Raw genomic sequence first — 12,778 nt, 5'->3', positions numbered from 1 at the left:
CCCCCACGAGCTTATCGAAACCCTACCGGTCCAGGTTTCTGACCCAGTCCAGTATTCAAGAATGAGAGGTTGCAGCGAAAGAAAACTTTCACCCTATTGGGGGAGTCTTATACCAGTTTGTTCCATAGATTGAGGCAGTTGGATATACTGAGGCCAATTGAGTCAAAATTGCCCAACCCTCCTCCAAAGAATCTTGACTACTCCTTGAGATGTGAATATTGTTCTGGTACTCCGGGGCATGATACGGAGAAGTGCTGACACTTGAAAAAGGCCATCCGGGAGCTCATTGACACAAACCGGATTGAAGTCCAGACTCTAGATTTACCCAACATCAACAAAAACCCATTGCCAACCCATGAGGAAACAAATATGATTGAGATAGTACACAAAGGGGGGAGCCCAAGAAGCCTTCACAAACTATCATGTTGATTCGGTCCAGTAAGGTCAAGCCAGTTAAAAAACCAGCAGTTGAAGGATCAGTGAACAAGTTGAGCAGGACAAACGGTGAACCATCTGTGGTAGTCAAGAAAGGATCCCCAAGTGATGTTGCGGCAAAGCAAGAAAAGTCAAAAGTGGTTGTTCCAGGAGTGTCAAACAAGCCTATCATAATTGTAAAGGGTGCCAGTACGGATCCTGTCATCATCAATCCTGTAACCCAATCGCCGGTAATTAGCACCACGGCTATCCCATGGAACTATGAACGGGTGATAGTGACCTATAAGGGAAAAGAAGTGAAAGAAGAAGTCAATGAGGCCCAGGGATTAACTCGTTTGGGAAGATGTTTTGCCCCAGAAGAGTTAAGGAAAGCTAAAACATCCAGAGATAAACCAGTCCTAGTAAAGAAAGCAGTCACTGAAGAAGAGGCGGAGGAGTTTCTGAGAAAAATGAAGGTACTAGATTATTCCATCGTGGAGCAGCTGAGAAAGACGCCCGCTTAGATTTCCTTGCTATCATTGTTGATCCACTGAGATGAGCATCGTTGGGCCCTGATGAAAATTCTGAACAAGGCCCATGTCCCCAACAAAATTTCAGTGAACCATCTATAGAAGATCGCCAACAAAATATTTGAGGTGAATAGGGTCACCTTTTCTGATGTTGAGTTGCCTGTGGAAGGTACTGAACACAACAGAGCTCTCTATCTCACGGTGAAATGTGAAGATTCTATGATCACCAGGTGTTAGTTGACAATGGTTCCAGTGTAAACATCTGCCCTCTCTCTACTCTGAACAAGTTGAAAATTAATGATGAGAGAATTCACAAGAATAACATATGCGTTCGAGGATTTGACGGTGGAGGGAAAGATTCTGGTGGTGATATAGTGCTCGAGTTGACAATAGGACCGGTGGAATTCACTATGGAGTTCCAGGTACTGGACGTGCCTGTCTCTTACAATTTGCTGTTAGGTCGACCTTGGATTCATGCCGCCAAAGCAGTCCCGTCCACTCTACATCAGATGGTCAAGTTCGAATGGGATAGACAGGAGATTGTCGTGCATGGCGATGATAATTTGTATGCTCACAGTGATGCCTCTGTCCCGTTCATTGAGGCTGAAAATGACAAAGGGCCTTAGGTCTACCAAGTTTTTGAAACAGTGCCGGTCGAGAAAGTTCCAAAAGGGAAATGTGTTCCAACTCCAAAGATAGATTCTACATCCGTCATGGTGGCCTTTAAAATGCTAAAAAATGGCTTTGTGCCAGGTAAAGTTCTAGGTGCATCCTTGCAGGGTATCATACAGCCAGTGTCCCGCCCTGAAAATTTAGGTACGTTCGGTCTTGGATTCAAACCTACAGCGGCAGATGTGAAAATGGCTAAAAGGTTGAAATAGAAGGAATGGGCACTTCCAAAGCTTATTCTGCATCTCTCCAGGTCTTTTGTCAAGCCCGGTGCCAGGAAACGCCCAGTAACGATAGTTCCAAGTTTTGTGGTTGACATTGATGAAGAGTTAATTGAAATGTTCTAGAGGTTGTTTGATGATGTGAACATGGTGAAAGTTGGATAAGGTTCTAGCAAAGCGGACATGCAGTTCATTGGGCCAAACATAAAGCTTAACAATTGGAAGGCTACTTCTCTCCCTAATCGGAAGAAGTCTTGGTAGTTTGTTTTGTTTTCCATTCTATCTGGGTCATTCCAGGGTTGTCATCTAGATTTTTATTTTCTGCCTGTTGATGTACAAACCCTGTTATCCTTTATTTTTAATGAAATGAAATTTCCTTTTCCATCATTCCTGATAGTTCTTATTTTTGTTTTCTTTTCTTCTTTGTACAGTTCTTTTTATGCCAGTTTCAATGACATGACATGCATGAGGAATCTTCAGCTAAGTCTTAAAAGTCAATCTAATTCTGAAATATTAATTCAAAAAATAGAGTGTGATGACGAATTAGAATATGATGAGGATGAGGCCTTTGAAGAGATCAGTAAGGAACTAAATTATTTTGAAGAAAAACTCAAGCCTAACCTAAATGATACGAAAGCAATCAATTTAGGGGACCCAGATAATGTCAGAGAAACTAAGATACGTGTCTATCTAGAACCGAAAATCAGGGAAGAGCTAATTAAAGCATTGTTTAAGTATAAGGATATTTTTGCATGGTCGTATGATGATATTCCCGGCTTGAGACCGATTTGGTGGTCCATAAATTGCCAATTGATCTAGCATTCCCTCCCGTTAAGCAAAAGTTGAGAAAGTTCAAAACTGACATGAGTGTGAAGATTAAAGAGGAAGTCACGAAGCATCTTGATGCAAAGGTCATTCGAGTCACGCGGTATCCCACGTGGTTAGCCAATATTGTGCCAGTGCCAAAGAAAGATGGTAAGACCAAAGTGTGTGTTGATTACCGTGACCTCAACAAAGCTAGTCCAAAGGACAATTTCCCACTGCCAAATGTTCAGATTTTGATTGATAATTTTGCTAAGCATGATATTGGGTCTTTTGTGGATTGCTATGTGGGGTATCATCAGATCTTAATGGATGAGGAAGATGTGGAAAAGACAGCATTCATCACGCCATGGGGAACATACTACTACCGGGTCATGCCTTTTGGTTTGAAAAACGCTGGGGCAACTTACATGAGGGCAATGACAACCATATTCCATAACATGATACAAAAGGAGATTGAGGTGTACGTGGATGACGTAATCATAAAGTCCAGGAAGCAGCCTGGACACGTAAAATATTTGAGAATTTTTTTTCAGAGGCTCCGCAGGTACAATCTCAAGCTCAATCATGCAAAATGTGCATTCGGTGTTCCATCCGAAAAATTGTTGGGGTTCATAGTCAATCGGTGGGGCATTAAATTGGATCCGTCAAAAATCAAAGCTATCCAGGAATTGCTACCGCCAAAGAACAAAACTGAGGTGATGAGTCTGTTAGGGAGGCTAATACATCAGCAGATATATTGCTTAGCTCACGACAACTTGTGAGCCTATCTTAAAGTTGCTAAAGAAGGATGCTGCAGTCAAATGGACTAATGAGTGCCAGGATGCGTTCGATAAGATCAAAGAGTGTTTGTCGAATCCACCTGTGATGGTCCCACCGGAACCAGGAAGACCTTTGATTCTTTATTTGACAATCCTGGATAATTTATTTGGATGTGTATTGGGTCAGCATGACATCACTGGCAGGAAAGAGCAAACCATCTATTATCTTAGCAAGAAGTTCACATCTTATGAGGTTAAGTATACTCCCCTTGAGAGGACATATTGTGCCCTGACTTGGGTAGCACAAAATTTGAAGCATTATTTGTCATCCTATATTACTTACCTCATTTCTCACCAGGATCCTTTAAAGTACATCTTTCAGAAGCCCATGCCTATAGGGAGACTTGCGAAGTGGAAAATTTTGCTCACAGAGTTCGACATTATTATGTGACTCGGACCGCAATGAAAGCTCAAGCATTAGCCGATCATTTGAACGAGAACCTGGTGGATGAACAACATGAACCTTTGAGGACTTAATTTCCTGATGAAGAGGTAATGCATATCGACGAGGTCGAGAAGGATGAAAAGCCCGGTTGGAAACTCTTCTTTGATGCGGCTGCCAACATGAAAGGCGTTGGGATAGGAGCTTTACTCATTTTTGAAATAGGGCATCACTACCCTATCACAACCCAACTTCGTTTCTATTGTACCAACAACATTGCCGAGTACGAAGCATGCATTTTGGGTTTAAGGTTAGTTGTGGACATGGGAGTCCAAGAAGTGCTAGTTTTGAGAGATTCAGATCTGTTAGTACACCAGATCCAGGGAGAATGGGAGACTCGAGACTTGAAGCTCATACCGTATCGACAATGATTGCAAGATCTCTGTCAGTGGTTCAAATCAGTGGAGTTTAGGCATATCCCTAGGATCCACAATGAGGTTGCTGACGCCTTGGCTACTCTGGAGTCAATGTTACATCATCCATATAAGGCTTATGTTGACCCTTTGCATATTTAGGTCCGCGATCAGCATGCTTACTGTAACATGGTGGAAGAAGAACTTGACGATGAACCTTGGTTCCACGATATCAGGGAGTACATCAGGTCGGAAGTATATCTAGTACAAGCCACAGGGGATCAAAAGAGAACAATTCAATGTTTGGCAAGTGGATTTTTCTTCAATGGGGGAGTTTGTAAAAACGAACTCCAGATCTTGGATTGTTGAGATGCATAGATGCTAGACAAGACACTACTCTCATGACCGAAGTGCATTCCGGAGTTTGTGGACCGCATATGAGTGGGTATGTTCTGGCAAAGAAAATTCTTTGAGCAGGTTATTATTGGCTCACCATGGAGCGAGATTGTATCAGTTTTGTGCGCAAGTGTCATCAATGCCAAGTACATGAAAATTTGATTCATTCGCCGCCATCTGAACTGCAAACAATGTCCACACCATGGCCCTTTGTTGCTTGGGGAATGGATGTCATCGGACCAATTGAACCAGCAACATCCAATGGGCACAGGTTCATTCTGGTGGCCATTGATTATTTTACTAAGTGGGTTGAAGCTAAAACATTCAAATCTATGACCAAGAAGGCAGTGGTTGATTTTGTGCATGCAAATATCATTTGTCGGTTCGGAGTCCCACAGGTGATCATCACAGATAACAGTGCTAATCTTAACAATCATCTGATGAAAGAGGTATGTCAATAATTTAAGATTACGCATCGCAATTCCACCCCATACCTCCCCAAGGCGAATGGAGTAGTCGAGGCAGCCAATAAGAATATAAAGAATATACTGCGGAAAATGGTGCAAGGTTCTAAGCAATGGCATGAGAAGTTGCCCTTTGCTCTGTTGGGTTATCGCATTACTGTTTGCACTTCGGTAGGTGCAACTCCTTATCTATTGATCTATGGCACTGAAGCGGTGATACCCGCGGAAGTTGAAATCCCATCCCATCGGATTGTTGCTGAGGCCGAAATTGATGATGATGAGTGGGTAAAAACCCATTTGGAACAGTTGAGTTTGATCGATGGGAAAATATTGGCAGCAGTGTGTCACGGCCAGTTGTATCAAAAGAGAATGGCGAGAGCATAAAACAAGAAGGTGCATCCCCGAAAATTTGAAGTGGGTCAGCAAGTATTGAAACGCATCCTTCAACATCAGGCTGAAGCAAAAGGCAAGTTTGCCCCAAATTGGAAGGGGTCGTTCATTGTAACAAGAGTGTTGTCTAATGGTGCTTTATATTTAACAGACATAGAAAGCAAATGTGTAGACATGGCTATAAATTCTGATGCAGTCAAAAAATATTATGTATGATTTCTTTGGTTTAAATTGTTGTTTGTACTTGGTATATTTTGAAGATTGGAATGACGAAGACATTTTATTCTAATATCTAAACACTTTACCCTTTGATACCCCTTTTGAGCCTTCTTTTTTTTTTCACACCCATATTTTGGAATCAGTAGCAAAGTTTAGAAACACGGACACGAAAGGTAAGAAAAGAATGGGAAAGAGTGTAAAGAAAAGAGAGAAAAGAAAAAAAAGAAAAAAAAGAAAAAGAAGAAAGAGAGAAAAGAAAAGAGAAAAAAAAGAATAGAAAAGAAAAAAAGAGAGAGAAAAGAAAAGGAAAAGAGAGAAAGAAAAAGAAAGAGAACAGTCCCTAAACAAAGCAATTCCTATTTCATGAACTATGTTCGATCTGATTCCTTTTAAGGATACGTAGGCAGCCTCACGGTTCGGTCCCATCAAAATAAAAATTCAAAAGTCCCCAAGAAAAGAAACTGGGTCAGAAGTTGTGGTTGTTGTAAGAGATCTGACTCCAAAAGTTATAATTTTGAACCCATTCAAGCTGTTTTGAGCCTTTGTGATACCTTTTATTTCTAACCCTATCCAAAAGCCCACATTACGGTCCAAAGAAAGACCTTCCGATGAGTCTTTGTGAGATGCCGAGTTGAGCAAGCAGAGGTGATTCATATCAGGGGCAACACTCCGTTCTGAGCAAGAAAATGAAAAATGAGAGTCTTATTGGTGAAAACCCTTACGGGCACCGTAAGATGATGGAAAGTTGAGAGAAATTGAAAGAATGAGAGAGTCTTATTGGTGAAAGCCCTTACGGGCACCGTAAGGCTACGTTGAGTTGAGAGATGAATAAATGAGAGAGGTTTGCCGGTAAAAACTCTCAGGGCACCGCAAGCCGAACAAGGTTGTTGATTTAGAAAATGAGTCAGATTATGGGGAACCCCTGGAATAAAGTGTGAAGACTGAAAGAGGATTGACTGAATGGACTAGGTTGATTAATCCAAAATGCATGTCATGATCATTGATGCCGGCAGCTTCACTCAGATAAGTCCTTTTTCTTTTACTTCCTCAAACAGTCCTTCTGTTTTGATTCTTCTTCTCTATTCATAACTCTCGAAGTCATTGCATTTCATTTCCTTTTGGGTTTATCCCTCTAGAGCTCTTTCATGTTAAACTTGCTAAGAAAAAGAAGGGATTGCAAAGTTTACTACTAACTGCAAATTGCACAAAGCAAAGTGCGGTCAAAGCATGCCAGAAATAGCATGATGCAAAAAAAAAAATGAAATGAAAGTATGGTGTTAATGAAAGTTCAAGCGGTCGGGTGGTTTGTAAATTTTGTGGAAGATACAGAGGTTCAAATTGGAAGGACAGAAATGTAAAATAACAGGTTGGGTGTAGAGCATTCAGGCTGTTCAGGGTCCTGCGTTGAGATTCAGTCGCAAGTTCAAGGCAGATAGTCAAAAACAAAGCATGGACACGAAAGGGCCACCTTCAGCAAGAATGCCGCAAACTAACCACCACATCTTTAAACTGACAAGATTTTTCTTTGATTGAAACATGGGTAGAAAATTTCATTTGTTTCGGAGAAAGCCTCTGTAAGGAATGCAAGTACCGGACAGGTTCAACCGTAAATTCTCTGGACCCTCCTGGACAATGGGACTTAGTTAAAATTCATAACATTCATGAGTAGCAAGATCTAGCATAAGCTCTACTTTGAGGAAATATAAGTTGGTTTTGAACTTTTCATTCTTAGGACGAGATTCAATTGGAAATTTTCTGGACCTTCCTGGAATACGAGATTTAGTTTTTAAGACCTTCATAGATGACAAGATTTAGCGGAAGCCATACCTTTAGGAAATATAATTTAGCTTTAAAGCTGTCATTCTTAAGATGATATTTAACTAGGAGTGTTCAGGACCCTCCTGGATAATGAGATCTAGTTTTTAAATTCTTTGAGATTTTCTAATAACAAGCATCGGTTAACACTCACAGATTTTGCCAATATCAAATTGGGGCAGAAAAATTTCTTTTGTTTTTTCTGTTTTTGTTGAAATCAGGAGCCCACCTGAATAACCAGGGAGGACAACACGAGTTTCAAGAATAGAAAGCAGTTCGTGTTCAAGCGATCAGGCACCCACCTGGAGAAACAAGGGAAGATGGTTCAAAGAAAAGCAGTTTCAAGAAGGGGACAATTCAGTGTTTGAAATCAAGCACCCACCTGGAAAACAAAGGGATAGCAATTCACATTTTGGAAATCAGGCGCCCACCTAGAGAACAAAGGGATAGCAGTTCACATTTTGGAAATCAGGCGCCCACCTGGAGAACAAAGGGAAGACAGTTCAAGTGCTGGAAATCAGACACTCACCTGGAGAACAGAGGGAAAACAGTTCAAGTGTTGGTAATCAAGCGCCCACCTGGAGAACAAAGGGAAAGCAGTTTAAGTTTTGGAAATCAAGCACCCACCTGAAGAACAAAGGGAAAGTAGTTCAAGTGATGGTAATCAGGCGCCCACCTGGAGAACAAAGGGAAAGTAATTCAAGTGTTGGTAATCAGGCGCCCACCTGGAGAACAAAGGGAAAGCAATTCAAGTGTTGGTAATCAGGCGCCCACCTGGAGAACAATGGGAAGTAGTTCAAGTTTCGAGGAAAAACAGTTCAAATGTTGGAAATCAGGCGCCCACCTAGAGAACAAAGGGAAAACAATTCAAATATTCATAATCAGGCGCTCACCTGGAGAACAAAAGGAAGCAGTCCAAGTTTCGAGGAAAAACAGTTCAAGTGCTGAAAATCAGGTGTCCACCTAGAGAACAAAGGGAAAACAATTTAAGTTTTAGAGGAAAGGAATACAATTGGAGTTCAGCAATCAGGCGCCCACCTGAAAAACGAAGGGAAAACAAGTCAAGTTTCGAGGAAAAGTAGTGCAATTGTTAATCAAGCGCCCACCTGGAGAACAAAGGGAAAGCACCTCAGAATACAATTCAAGTCAGCAATAAAGGAAGCTCACCTAGAGAGTACAAGTCAATAGAGCAGCAGAAACTGCAAGATCAAGTTTGAATAAGTGTGGATAGGATTCCTGTAATTCATAGATCATAAGTTTAGTCCAGCTTCTTTTTATTTTGTCTTGGTGTAAAAAGGGGTTCAACAAGCAGTAGCAACAACAACAACAGTGAAATCACAGCTTCCTGGTAGTTCCTACTACCGAAACTTCCCAAACTATACTGACCTGATTCTTTTAGCCAAGGATATATAGGCAACCCGGAAGCAGGGTGCGGTCAAATTTTTCAAAAGCTTCCCACGGAGTATCCAAATGGGTAAAAATCACTCGTATCCTCTCACTTTATCTTTGCACGAAAACTCTTCGTGTTTCCAAGCAAAGAGGGGTAGCTTTGAGCATGTGATTTTGCCCTATGTGAATTACTCTCATAAAATACAAGAAAAATAATTTTTTCCATTTTTACAATTTTATAGAATTTTGTGGAAATTTGTGCTAATTGTTTGCATTTCTGCGCATGTTTATTTGTGTTAAAAAATTATGAAAAGCCAAAAATACCATGCATTGAATTTAGGTCATTTTTTATGTTTAATTAGTCAATTATTTGATTTATTAAAATTGAAAATCAAAAATTAGTTTATTTTTGCATTTTTAGCCTTTTAGCATTAAATTAGTAATTTCTTCTTTTAATTTAGGAGTAATTAACTTTCATAAATACCTTAGTAAATAATTAGTTTAATTTTACAACCTAGTTTAATTTAAGAGTCTTAATTAGGTTTTTAATTAATTGAAAAGGAAAAGAAAACAATTATAAAAGGAAATAAAAGAGAACAAAATTGAGAATTTGATTAAAAGACCCGAAATTGGGCCAGTTCAATGAAAAAACCCAAACCAATCCTTCTACCCGCCCAGGCCCAATCCCTAACCCGGTCCAGCCCCAACCCCAAGCCAAACGACGCCGTTCCGTTCAAACGAATCCCATCCGTTGATCTTCTTCTCATCGAACGGATGGGAATTGGTCACTAGGACAATATAAGAATGTCTGAACGAGCCCTACCCCCCAGTTCCATCTGCTTCATTTCACACCTCTCAGACTCAGAAACCAAAACCCTAACCACCGCCCTAAATTCCCAAGCTCCTACCGGCCGGCGGCGGGCTCCAAACCACCCCAAATTCATACCACGCAACCCCCAGGCCCTCCTAAATCCTATCCCCACATATATTTCCCAAAAATCCCAATGAAATTCCCCCAATTCCAAATCTAGGAATTTCAAATCCTAAATTATTCTATTTTTCTAATTCCGCGCAAGTTCCGGCTCGCTTTGACCTATAGCCTATGTTAGTCAATTGCTCTTAACGAGAGCAATCGATTGGCATTGGTTTTAGTTCATTCCGAGGATGCCGGATTTTGACGAACTCATCGGATTCCGGCCAAATATCTACTCCCATCATCATTCGTCGATTTGTTTCATTTTGTAAAGACATTCCGGCGTGAATTGATAGTTTCCCCTCTTTTTTCTCACGACTCTGTCCGTTGTAGTATTTTCTGTTATTTATTTATTTATTTACTTTTATTAGCTTCATTGTTTTTGTCTTGTTTTCTTTAGTAGTGGAATGCATCTTATTTTTGGTGGTTAAGTTAAGTTTAATCATATTCTGGATTGTTTTTTTTTTTTTTCTGAATTTGATCCTTTTGTTTGAGCATTTTTGATGGTTTGAGTTTTTGTATTAACTGTGGTCATCATTGACCCAGTTGAGAGACCCGTTCATTTGGGTCTTGGGTTAATTTGACCCAAGTTTGCATTCTGAATGTAAAAATAAGGAGGTCAGGGGGCATTTTGGGCATTTGAGGGTAGGGAATCACTTTCTGTTGGGAAGAAGCTTCTAGAGGTTAAATTTGGAGCTGGTTTGTTAAGAGATAAGGAAGGGTCAGATATTTTAAAGGAGTAAAAAGGGTAAAATGGCTAAGAAAAGCAGGGGCGGGAAGGGAAAATGTTAGCTAGGTTAGGGCTGCCTTAGGAGTGCCTATATAAAGACCTCTTTCATTCATTTTTGAAGCAGCCATTGATACTTTTAAAAAAATATGTCCTGCAATCTTTAGTCAAATAGATAGCATTACAAATCACAACTACGTCACGGGAGCCGTACCCGTAGCCATGATAATTTATTCGGACGCGCCTAAAGCAAGTTACAATGTTCATAAATTATTTTCTAAACTACTTTAGCATTATTGTAAGGCCATAAGAGTATGTAATTTATTGGAAAAGCATGAAATAGATTAATTTAATCGTTCACGAACTAAAAAAGGGGGCAATTTTATAAGATTAATGGACCTAGCAGATTTTCAAGTTTTAGCTCAAAGATAAACTAACTTTCTTTATTAGCTCATTGTAACCTCACAACCCCACTACCTTCAGACAGCCCACGTAGTCTAGGTCTAACAGATTTCAACGTATTTCACCAGTGACCTAATTCTAGTCAAACTTATTTAACAACTTAACTCTGTACTTTAGACCATTAATAACTTGATTATAGGTGAAACTACTAAAACACATTTATCAACACATGAAAAGGACTAAATGACCAAATAGAGACATAAACCTTGCGCAAATTTCCATTTCAATAAGAAACTGCCTTTTATGATTAACATTCACAACTCACTTATCTTTTAGTTTTTAGTAATCTTAATCCAAATTTCATTAAACTATTCTTGGGATGAACCCTTTTAAGAGAACAAGCTAATAAACTTCACTTCACTCGAATACAACTAAAGTTATGTATATTTAGTATCAAAATAAAAATATGAATGACATCTAAAATGAAATAAGGTCAATCACGTAAGGAAACTAAAGTTTCAACACATATCAATAACCCACAACACTTGTATTCAAACCATTATGAAGAGAACATGATGCATAAATAAACTAAAAAAAATGAAAGAGAATGGACCTTAATTTGGCAAAACTTTAATTTCTTGTTTTTTTTTTGTTTTGTCTTCTGCCGTTCGAACTCAAACAAGGGCCAGCGAACGAGACCTTGACAAACTGAACTCAACCGGAGCTTTGACGAAGCTCAAGAATGGTGATTTGATAGTTATTTCTGGGGTTTTAAAGCTGAATTTTAGGCGATTTCTGAACAGATTTTCAGATATGTTTGGATTTGATTTCTGGACTGTTTTGGGTCGAATTTTGGGGCTAATTTGGGGTGAGTTTTAACTGGTTTTCTGCTTGGTTTTCATGGCTATTTTGCTGCCTTTTTCAGCTGTAAATGGTGGTGTTTTGGAGGAACAAAAGGTGAAGTTATGAGTGTTTTCATGATGGAGAAGAAAGGAGGAAAAGTATGGTGGCCTCGTGTTCTTAGAAAAGAAAGCTACTGATAAGATAAAGAAACTTTTTGCTAAAAACAATCAATCTGCCGCTGTTCTTGAAGAAGAAGACAATTTATCTCAAAAAAAATCCTCCTCCCCTTTTGCTTTTATGTGTATCCTTTTTATTGAATGAGAGTGCTTGGGGAATAAGAAATGAGTAGCGTATGGGGCCCTCTGTCAAAAAACGGATTCCTCATCCGTGAATTCTTGTTCAGTTATTTGTTAAGTAATGTGTCACGTAGTGATAAAAATAATAACAAAACAAGAAACAAAAAATAAAAAAACATAACAAGAAAAAGATGAAAGAAACGTAACAAGAAAAAAAGGGTTAGTAATTTGTGCCAACAACGTGAATTGGTGTAGCAGGATAAGATGAAATCTTCATTTGTCTTTTCATTTCATTTCAATTGTGTAAGGCATAAAATTTACAAAAGCATCTACAATAATTAAACTAAAAAATGTGTAATTAACTATAACTATGATAATTATTTCACAAAACTAGACTTCCTAAGATTAGATAAAACTAGGTAAAAAATGTATTTTTATATATATATTTTTTGGTAAAACAACATCTCAAGAATAAGAAAGAAGAAACTGAAATCCTAATCGTCATGAAATCATATTTAAGAAGAATACGTGACTATTTTTGTTAATTTTTAATTTTATCAAAAGTAAGATAAATCATATGTACCTAGACAAA

The 12,778-nt window shown here is 39.1% G+C and overlaps 1 long non-coding RNA gene across 1 annotated transcript in view; it reads right to left on the bottom strand.

Annotated features, from left to right (window-relative positions):
• Positions 1–12,184, bottom strand: part of LOC107780318 (uncharacterized) — a 40,084-nt gene extending 27,900 nt beyond the window's left edge. Inside the window, exons 1-5 of the long non-coding RNA XR_012705238.1 lie at positions 11,661–12,184; positions 8,724–8,792; positions 8,086–8,519; positions 7,939–7,987; positions 7,786–7,858 (exon numbers count right to left, since the gene is read on the bottom strand). This is a non-coding gene — a long non-coding RNA (uncharacterized LOC107780318). The remainder of the gene's footprint in view (positions 1–7,785; positions 7,859–7,938; positions 7,988–8,085; positions 8,520–8,723; positions 8,793–11,660) is intronic.
• Positions 12,185–12,778: the final 594 nt, after the last annotated feature.

The sequence above is a fragment of the Nicotiana tabacum genome, chromosome 22 (assembly GCF_000715075.1).
Source record: "Nicotiana tabacum cultivar K326 chromosome 22, ASM71507v2, whole genome shotgun sequence".
NCBI classification, from domain to species: domain Eukaryota; kingdom Viridiplantae; phylum Streptophyta; class Magnoliopsida; order Solanales; family Solanaceae; genus Nicotiana; species Nicotiana tabacum.
This window is presented reverse-complemented; position numbering and strand designations above follow the sequence as displayed.